At 38.0% G+C, this 10,440-nt stretch overlaps 1 long non-coding RNA gene across 1 annotated transcript in view; it reads right to left on the reverse strand.

Moving 5' to 3' along the window:
* Window positions 1-4,789, reverse strand: part of LOC132356689 (uncharacterized) — a 121,093-nt gene extending 116,304 nt beyond the window's left edge. Inside the window, exon 1 of the long non-coding RNA XR_009499986.1 lies at window positions 4,663-4,789. This is a non-coding gene — a long non-coding RNA (uncharacterized LOC132356689). The remainder of the gene's footprint in view (window positions 1-4,662) is intronic.
* Between the last annotated feature and the right edge of the window lie 5,651 nt (window positions 4,790-10,440).

A 10,440-nucleotide genomic window follows, 5' to 3' on the forward strand; every position in this document is an offset into this window, starting at 1 on the left:
GGACTACAAGTTACGACTCATCTCTCTACTTTTTGGATGTATGCCATGCATGTGGCACACCTACAACTGCAACCTGTCTAGCCTCAGCAATACTGGGGGGAAGTCTGGGGGAGTCAATTCTGGGAACTTGGAGAAGCTGTTTGGAAAAAGTCAAATTGAAGGGAGGGTCATTTGCAAATTTATATTCTGGCCACAAGCCACAAGCAATAAATTTGTGAAAGCTTGAAAAATTCCTAATTTCACAAACCCCTCCTACTGTGATGTAAAGAGGCAGACATGAATACAATTGAACCTTATCTGAATTACATGACAGCCCAGTCAAAAAGACAAGAGCAATGTGGATACTGTCAAATTAGAACTGAATAATAACTATCATGACCCTGAACCCTAGGCTGATGATGGCCCAAACATATATGGTGAGTGGAGGCTGCAGGGGAAGGAATTTCCCTGCTATATCATTAATTTCAGAGGGAAGGAGTTAAGCTAAGAATTTCTTAGAATACTATAAAAAATGGAAAGATAATTTCTAAAACTACTGAAAGTAGCATTGTGTTGTCTGTTTCCTTGTCATGAAGAGAACATGTATCAGTGAGACAACACTTTCAAATCTTTTCAATTATGTATTACAGAAAGAGACACCATGAAAGCTGAATATGCTTTGGAGATAAGGGAGTTTAGGAAACAGTAATTTCCAAGAAGCATCAAATGACTTTCTATGAGGACAAGAACCAAGTGATGTGGGTAACGAGAATACAGGATGAGTTTATGTTACACTTGATGGTGGTTTTTTTGGGCATCAGGTGTTTGCTATTGTTAGCAAGCTTCTTCCAAAACAAATTTGTAGTCTATTTTTCCATATAACTCCCAGTCATACTTTGATAAACCTCATCTTCACTAAGGAGGAAGTTGTAGAGCTTAAGAACTGATCTGAATTCCGCGAAGGAAAGGTAGCCACTACTATCAACATCCAGTTTCTTTTTTTTTTTTTAATTTTATTTTTTTTATACAGCAGGTTCTTATTAGTCATCCATCTTATACACATCAGTGTATACATGTCAATCTCAATCGCCCAATTCATCACACCACCCCCCCCACCCCCCCCACCGCTTTCCCCCCTTGGCGTCCATACATTTGTTCTCTACATCTGTGTCTCTATTTCTGCCCTGCAAACTGGTTCATCTGTACCATTTTTCTAGGTTCCACATATATGCATTAATATACGATATTTGTTTTTCTCTTTCTGACTTACTTCACTCTGTATGACAGTCTCTAGATCCATCCACGTCTCTACAAATGACCTAATTTTGTTCCTTTTTATGGTTAAGTAATATTCCATTGTATATATGTTTCACATCTTCTTTAACCATTCATCTGTCGATGGACACTTAGGTTGCTTCCATGTCCTGGCTATTGTAAATAGCACTGCAATGAACATTGTGGTACATGACTCTTTTTGAATTATGGTTTTCTCAGGGTATATGCCCAGTAGTGGGATTGCTGGGTCGTATGGTAGTTCTATTTTTAGTTTTTTAAGGAACCTCCATACTGTTCTCCATAGTGGCTGTATCCATTTACATTCCCACCAACAGTGCAAGAGGGTTCCCTTTTCTCCACACCCTCTCCAGCATTTGTTTGTAGATTTTCTGATGATGCCCATTCTAACTGGTGTGAGGTGATACCTCACTGTAGTTTTGATTTGCATTTCTCTAATAACTAGTGATGTTGAGCAGCTTTTCATGTGCTTCTTGGCCATCTGTATGTCTTCTTTGGAGAAATGTCTATTTAGGTCTTCTGCCCATTTTTCAATTGCGTTGTCTTTTTTAATATTGAAAAGCCCTCTGTAGGCTCTTCCAGTCACACTGGATTACAGAAGAGAAAATTATTGGACAAATAAATTCTTCCTCCCCAAATATATAAATATATCAAAACATAAATGTTTCCTCCCTTTGCTTCTCCCCTTTTTTCTCTATCCAGCCCCTTCCTGCCCGATCACCAACTTTTCTTCTCTTATGGGGTAGGATACAGTTACCCTGAAGGTTTCTTTTGAGGCTCTTAATCTAGGCAAAACCATGCCATGCAATAGAAGGAAACCACTAAGGCCTTATTTCCAGATCTATCCTCACCTCCAGACAGACTCACAATCTGTCTCTCCTTGATTCACCACTATCCCTTGACCAGCTTCTCACCCTTCTCCTAATTCCACATCCAAACAGACATCAAGTCTTGTGGATTTTACCTTATATCTCTTGATCCATTCATTTCTATTTCTTCTGCCACAGCCAAAAACCAGGCTGTCAGTGACCCTTTTCAACTTCCCACCAATCTCACAAGCCTCCATTTTCGCTTCCTCTAATTGATTTTCAGCATATCAACCAGAGCGTTTTTCTAAAACGTGAATCTAAAATTCCCCTGTTTAGAATTATTCAATGCCTGCCTGCTCTTACTCTCAGGAAAAAGTCCAAGTTCCTTGTCAGGCCTCCCACTGTGGCCCCTGCACAGTTCTCAGGCCTCATTGCTTGACACTAACTACCCCAAACGCAACATCAGGCACACTGACACCGATTGATCAGGCACAATGACACTGATTCACACCCAGGGCTATCATGAATGCTTATTTCAAAGGCAAAGAAAAGTTCAGAATACCTCTTCCCTTAGGCAACTAATCAGCGCTCTCAAATCTGCTGCCTCTTCTCTAATGAAAAGTGATCTTCATCCTCAGGTGAAGGGAAATGCATGGCTGCAGCAGCACTGTGCCCGTTCAGACACATCTGCCTCTTAAATGGCTTCAGAAATTCTTGGTACGGAACGCTGACAAAATTAGCTGACCCTTGAACAACACGGGATTGAACTGCTTGGGTCCACTTATACACGGATATTTTCAATAAATACATACTACAGTATGACACAATCTACCACTGATTGAATTCAAGGATGCGGGACTGAGGATATGGAAGCCGACTGTAAAGCTGGATGTGGATTTTTTACTGCATTGAGGGTCAGCGCCCCTAACTTCCAAGTTGTTCAAGGGTCAACTGCACATGAAATCTATGTTCTGGTCTATTTTTTCTGGAGTTTTATAATCAAACAATATCATTATTTGACATTAAATATTATCAACAGGCAAGGTGATTAAGAACATGGGCTCTGGAGCTAAGCTGCTAAGTCCTGGTTCTGCCATTTTCTGATTATATGACCTTGAAAATTATTGGACAACTCTGGGCTTCAGTTCCCATCGTTAAATGGAATGATAGTACCCATCCCATAGGGTTAATGGGAGGATTAAGTGAGTTAACAGCAGTGTCTGGCCAGTGGTCTGTACCCAGTAACTTAGCTAGCATGACTAAAATCTGCATGAGGTTGTTGTATAAACAACAGTTCCTTTGAAACTGCTGACCTATTTACAATATTGAATTTTTGAAATAATGGTTTTTATCTTGTCAATTCATTGCCCCTCCCCTTTTTTAAAACCAGTCTTAATCTGAGAGTTTTCTTCTCTGCATCAGAAAAGACATCAAGAATGGAAGAAAGGTACTGATAGAAAGAGATCTCTTTTTAGGAAGGGATTTGCTAGGGATCAGGTACAGGGGCAACTCCAGAAGTTCTGAATAGACTTCAGAGCAGCCACCTGGCTGGAACAGCACTAGGGGATTTGTCTTAAGGCTGCAAACACAGTCTGAGGTGGCCTTAGTCGGGTTAATGGAAATCAAGAGGGAGCTAAGTTCCCTCAAAGGTGCTCCTGGATGTCTCCCCTGACCTGGCCCAGTGTTAGGGGCTTTCACACACGGTTACTCCATTTACTCTCCACAAACACGTCTGCAGTAGGAAACGTTACCCTCAATGTTCAGATGAGGCCTAACTCAAGAGAGTTTGTCGAAAGTCACGTAACTATTTTGTGGCAGAGCTAGGATGTGAACTATAGTATGTTTGCTTCCCAGTCCAGTGCCCTCTCCTCAATGCAACAGCTGTCACAATCAGGAACACTTTCACACTTTCTTGGAATTGTATGATTTAGATCTAAGTTTAGGAATACTCTTCTTGTGTAAAGTTGTAGTCCTCCAGGACCTCAAAACTGGGCAGTTGGATGTTTCTAAAATGCAGGTTTAAAAAAATAACGTAACTTTAAGAAACTAATGGGAATATACATATGCATATAGCTGATTCACTTTGTTACACAGCAGAAACTAACAACATTGTAAAGCAATTATACTCCAATAAAGATGTTAAAAAAAACTAATTATCAAAGCAATATATGCTCATTATAGAAAATGGGAAACACATAGGAAAGTATAAAGAGGATACAAAAACACCTTTAATCCCACCATCCAATGTAAGCACATTTTTTATGTTTCCTTAAAACCTTTCTATGCACATACTAATTTTAAAATACATTTTGAATAGCTAGTACATTTGTATAGTACAAAATGTTAGAAGTACAAAAGGATATATAGTCAAAAGTCTCCCTCCCACCTCTGCCCCCAGCCCCGCAGTGCCCCTCCTAGGAAGCGATCACTATTACCAGTTTTTATGTCACCTTTAAAAGATAGTCCATGTATACACATAAACTGAGTAAATTTTTAATTCTTTTTTTAAAATATGGTACATTGTTTTTTGAGTAAATACAAACATACATCTAGATTTTCTTACTCTCTAGATCTGACTCACCTTCCTTCTCCTTTAGTATCACATCTCCTTCCTGGCATTCCACACTCACATTCATTCAGGTTGTTGCACAGCCAAGTCAAAATCACCTTGAAATCTGCCTTGCTGATAAATCCAGTGTGAGAGGGATCAATTCTTGAAACACTTTTCTGAGATCATCCCTTAAATAACCTCACCTAAGAGAGACAAAGAATCAGAAACTATAAGATGTTGAGTCTCTCTTCAGCAAGGCTGCATATATTTCTCTATGTGTGATGTTATAGCACCACTCTGCACAACATTCTTCCAGTAAATTAAGTCTAAGTAGTAAGGGTCACTGGGTCTAAATAACATGCCTATTCTGACCCCTTTTAGTTGTCTTCCAAAACATTTGTAATTTCCTAAACTTGTCAAGCTCTCTCCTGCCTCTGCATATGTTCCTCCTTCTTTTAGAAATTCATTCCTCCACCATCCCAGCCTCCTCACCTCCTTTCTTTACCTAGAAAATTCCACCTTCCCTTTTAAGATGAAAACTTTCTCTGATACCCCATCTTCCTACCTCCCAGTCTCATTAGGCACTTCTGTGTGTTACTCATTACACTTGTACAAAACCCCTATCATTCATTTAACAAATGCCTGTTAAGTGCCTATACATGCCAGGGATTGAGGAAACAGGGGATAAGGCAAGTGACATCCTGATAGCAGTTATACAGTCTAATGGGGAAGAAATTAGGTAAGCAGTTATTAAAGTATGATAAATGCTAAAAAGGAATATTCACGGTGCTTGGGGAGAGGGGGAAGCCTAGAGCAGAGGCTCCCAATTGGTCCTAATGAGGCAGAGGCAGTGACATTTCAGCTGATGCCTGAAGGAAGTGTAGGAATTAACCAGGTGAATTGGGGATGAAGAGGAAGGAAGAGGATTTCAGGTAGAGAGAACACCTGTGTGAAACCTCAGAGGTATTCAATACGAACAAGGAACTTTTGAGGAATTCATGGTTGTCCATATGGCCAGTGAATTGTTTTAAGACTTGATCAGATATGTCTTTTATAAAGATGGCTCTGGTTTCAGTGTGGAGAAAGAAATGGAGAGGAGTAACACCGGCGTCCGAGGGACTAGTGTTTGTAGCATTTACATAGGATTTCTCTATAGAGTTGAAGCCCAGTATCAGATTATTTGCATTTCATAATTCTGAATTATTTTTGATGGTCTTGTTTCTGAGCTTTTTAAAAGGGCAGTAGATTATACTCATTTTTTAGCATCAGAGCCTAGTGGAGGTTAGCACAGAGTGGGTTAGCAAGAAATGTCTATAAAAGACAAATGGTAATACTTCCTCAGAGTAGCTTAAGCTTAAGATTAGGCTCTTTTCTTGTTAAATTGAATAGAGCAATACAAAATGGAGTCTCTTACTATTCCTATTAAATTAAAACAACAGCATCTTTATTAAATAAACACCAATTTCCAAACTTGACAACAAATGACAAGTATTATCTACAGTAGTGGAAGCAATACAGAGATCCCACCGCAGGTGGTAGTAGTTTGTAGGCAGCCACTGGATCTTTATGAAGGCAATGCTTGACATGGAAATGAATAATAATGATTTCAGGAATGTAAATTATTTATGCATGAGAATAAAGATCTGATGTAAACATGGCCGAATTGCATTGCTAAATTATGATGAAAGGATTATGAATGTTAGAGAAGAGACTAAAGATAATAACATGCCTAATAAGAACTAAACGTGTTTAAAAATCTTTTTATTGTAAAATTAAATAAAGATACAGAAAACCACATAAAACAAATATTATTTTAATGATTTATTTTAAGGTGAATACCATTGCAACTATGACAAAGGTTAAGAAATAGAATTTTGCCATCTCCATGTAGCTTCATCCCAATCCCAATCCCTTTCTCCCCCAACCAAGTAACCATTATCCTGACTTTTACAGAATTCACTTGCTTGTATTAAAAAAAAAAAGGTTTATCACCCAACTGTGTATCCTGGACAATACAGTTTTTTCTTGCTTCTTTATTTATTTCTTTGATGTGTCTTTTTTGATATGTCTTCTTTATTTATTTGATATGTCTTTTAAATCTCTTTTAAGTTATAGCTTCTCCCTCCATCCCTTTCACTCTCTTACAGTGTATCTGTCAGGAAGACCAGGCTACCTGAGCTGCAGTTCTGCAGAGGCCGGATGTTGCTGGTAGTGGCCTCATGTGTAGCTCATCATGTTCTTCTGTCTTCTCAATCCAGCAGCTGGATCCAGAGACTACACCAGAATCAGGTTTAACCCCTTTGACAAAACTAAGCACTTAAAAAAAAAACTGGAAAGAACTATTAATATTAAAAGTCTCAGATTTCACCCTTAGCCCCTCAGAATTGTTCCCAGCTCTGCCTCTCCACTCGGCTCTTGGTTGCACCCTGCTCTTCGCTGTCAGTCACGGAGACGCTCACTGTGTTTGCACACACCCTCCTTTCGGCTCTAATTGCTCACTGAGCTAATCAGTTCTTCTGAGAGAAGGGACTAAGGCTTTCACTGCTTTAGGCAGAAGCTTCCCTGGCCCACTGAGTCGGGAGTTTCCGGTCCAGCCTGTTTGCTGACACCCCACCTACAAAGCTTCGTGGAGTGAGGGACATCCTCTCTTCCTCCACTCAAATACACCAGCCTCTTCCCCATTTGTTTCCCAAGTATTACTTTCAATCATACTGAAGGGAAAAAATGCCTTTAAAATTTAAACTGTTCCACTGACCGAATATAAAATTCTGAAATGCAGGTTGTTTGTTTTTTAATTACAAAATTTTTATTTTGGACTTTTTGTAGCTTAAGAAGCATTACAATGTAAAAAAGATATAATAATGACAATTTAACAGACATAGTATCTCTAAATACATGATTTTTACATCATTTAAAAATACTGAAAGATTCAGAATTTTAAAAATAACTATTTGAAAATTAGGTAATTCCTTTTTTCTTCAATTTGGGATTTTTATATACTCTTTGTTAATGGGATATTCATTAGTCTACTTATTTGATTTCTACTGGCTTGATACCATTTTGCTAATCACTTATGAATAGGTTTTCTTATGAAATGTTTCCTTTCATGGTTTGCAAACATCTGTTCCTGAAAATCATTTTTTAAAAGCAGTATTCTCTAAACAATGTCTGCATCTTCAAGACTCAGTTTAAACACTAATTCTGACTAATCTTCCTAATCACATAAAAATCTCTTTCTTATATGGACTTCCTCATTATGCCTATATTTTAGTGGTTGTCGGGTACCTAAGTGTTTTACAACATAATTTAATTCCTTGATCTTGAAATGCAGTTTTTATGTCACCTTTTATCTTCTGAATGCATTGGCCCCGAGGGATTTAAAACAATATAATAAATTACCCATCACTGTCATCATCATATCCTATGATCCAGCTGATCAGAAACTAAGTTTGATCATGGTAATGGAGAGCTTAGAAAAGCCATTCTAATAATCAAAAATTTTGCAGCATTATTCTTTGAAGAATTAAAAGTAGCTTAGCAATTCATTTTGCCCAGGGTGAAATAATAGATCCTATTTTTCAGATCAGACTGAGCCACACGGCCACCTATGCCTAACATGACAATGACACACCATTTAACTAGGTACCTTCCTCTCTCTCTTGCCTACACATGCAATCCAGCACCAAAATCTTAAATCCTTCCACTTTTCTCCATGTCCTCTCTGACACTCTCATGGTCCAAACCACTATTTTTCAGCTGCAATACTGCCACAGTTTCCAAACTGTAGTCTCCCAGGCTACACTTCTGGTGCCTCAAAATCTATTTCCACACAACAATCTGCATGGCCTTTTAAAATGAATTTAGATTGTATTTTCCTCCTCCGCTAATTACTTCCATAACCTCTCACTGCTGCAGTAAAATCCAAACTCCTCACCACAACTGGCAAGATTCTGTGTCCCCGACTCTTGCCCATTCCTTCCACCTCACTGCCTGTTCTCCACATGGGTCTCTACGTGCTAACCACCCTGGCCTTCCCTCAGTTCCTCAAAAGTGCTCAAGTTCTTCTCAGCGTGGGGCCTTCAAACATTCTTCCCCAATCTTCACTCTTTCATTGTTGGCTTTCAGCAATGCCTTCCTGGACCACCCTCACTTACCCACTAAAATATCTGGTAGTAGAAACCTGTTACTTTTCTCCCTTCAAATTACTCATCATAATCATTTTTTAAAATTTATTTATTTATTTATTTTAAGATTTTTTTTGATATGGACCATTTTTAAAGTCTTTACTGAATTTGTTACAATATTGCTTCTTTTTTATGTTTTGGTTTTTTGGCTGCGAGGCATGTGGGATCTTAGTTCCCTGAACAGGAATCGAACCCGTGCCCCCTGCAGTGGAAGTGTGGAGTCTTAGCCAATGGACCACCAGGGAAGTTCCCAAAATTATTTTAAATTGTGGTAAAATATACATAAAGTTTACCAATTTAACCATTTTTAAGTGTACAGGTCTACGGCATTCAGTACATGACACTGCTGTGCAACTCAGTTGACCATCCGTCTCCAGAACTTTTTCATCTTCCCTTACTGAAACTCTGTACCCATTAAACAACAATTCCTCATTTCCTCCCTCCCCCTCCCCCTTAGCAACCACCATTCTACTTTCTGTCTCTATGAATTTGACTCTTCTAGCATCTCATATAAGTGGAATCAGTCAACATTCGTCCTTTTGTGTCTGGCTTATTTCACTTAGCATAATGTCTTCAAGGTTCATTCATGTCTCAGCATGCGTCAGAATGTCCTTCCTTTTTAAGGCTGTTATTCCATTACACGTATATACCATTTTGTTTATCCATTCATCTGACACTTGGGTTGCTTCCACCTTTTGGTTATCGTGAATAATACATTGTGAAATTGGGTGTACAAAATTCTGTTCAAGTCCCTGCTTCCAATTCTTTTGCGTATATACCTAAAAGTGGAATTGCTGTAATTTGGTAACTCTATTTTTGTTTTCCACAGTAGCTGTATCATTTCACATTCCCATCAGCAATGCACAAGGCTTCCGTTCTTCCTAATACTTGTTCTTTTTTTTTTTTTTTAATCATCATCATGCTAATGGGTATGAATTAGTGTCTTGTTGTGGTTTTGATTTGCATTTCTCTAATGATTAGTGACGTTGGGCATCTTTTCCTGTGCTTACTGGCCATTTGTATAGCTTTGGAGAAATATCTATTTAAGTTCTTTGCCCATTTTTTTAAATTGGGTTGTTTGGCTTTTATGTTGTTGAGTTGTAGGAGTTCTTTATATAGCCTAGCTATTAACCTTTTATCAGATATATGATTTGCAAATGTTTCCCTCCATTCCTTGGGCTGTCTTTTCACTCTGTTGATATGTCCTTTCAGGCACAAAAGTTTTAATTTTTGATGAAGTCCAATTTATCTATTTTTTCTTTTGTTGTCTGTGCTTTTGATGTCATATCCAACAAATAATTAATAGCTTTAATTATGTATTTATCTGAATGGTTGTTTTTTTCTCATAAATGCCTACTTTAATAGACTGTAAGTTACACAAAGGCAGAAACCTCTGTTTGCCTACACTGAGAATAGTGACTAGTAGGTGTTCCAATACATATTTGTAATCTAATGAATGTATATCTTCTGATATTTTCAATATATGATGTATGATACCCTATTATTTGTACAATTATGAAAAATATCAATAAATGTGATTTCTGTGTGACATTAAATTATCTTTAACATGAAAATTCATACTAACTTAAGACACATAAATTTAAGTCAAACTACATGTAAAGTT

Source organism: Balaenoptera ricei, chromosome 21, assembly GCF_028023285.1.
Source record: "Balaenoptera ricei isolate mBalRic1 chromosome 21, mBalRic1.hap2, whole genome shotgun sequence".
Classification (NCBI taxonomy): Eukaryota; Metazoa; Chordata; class Mammalia; order Artiodactyla; family Balaenopteridae; genus Balaenoptera; species Balaenoptera ricei.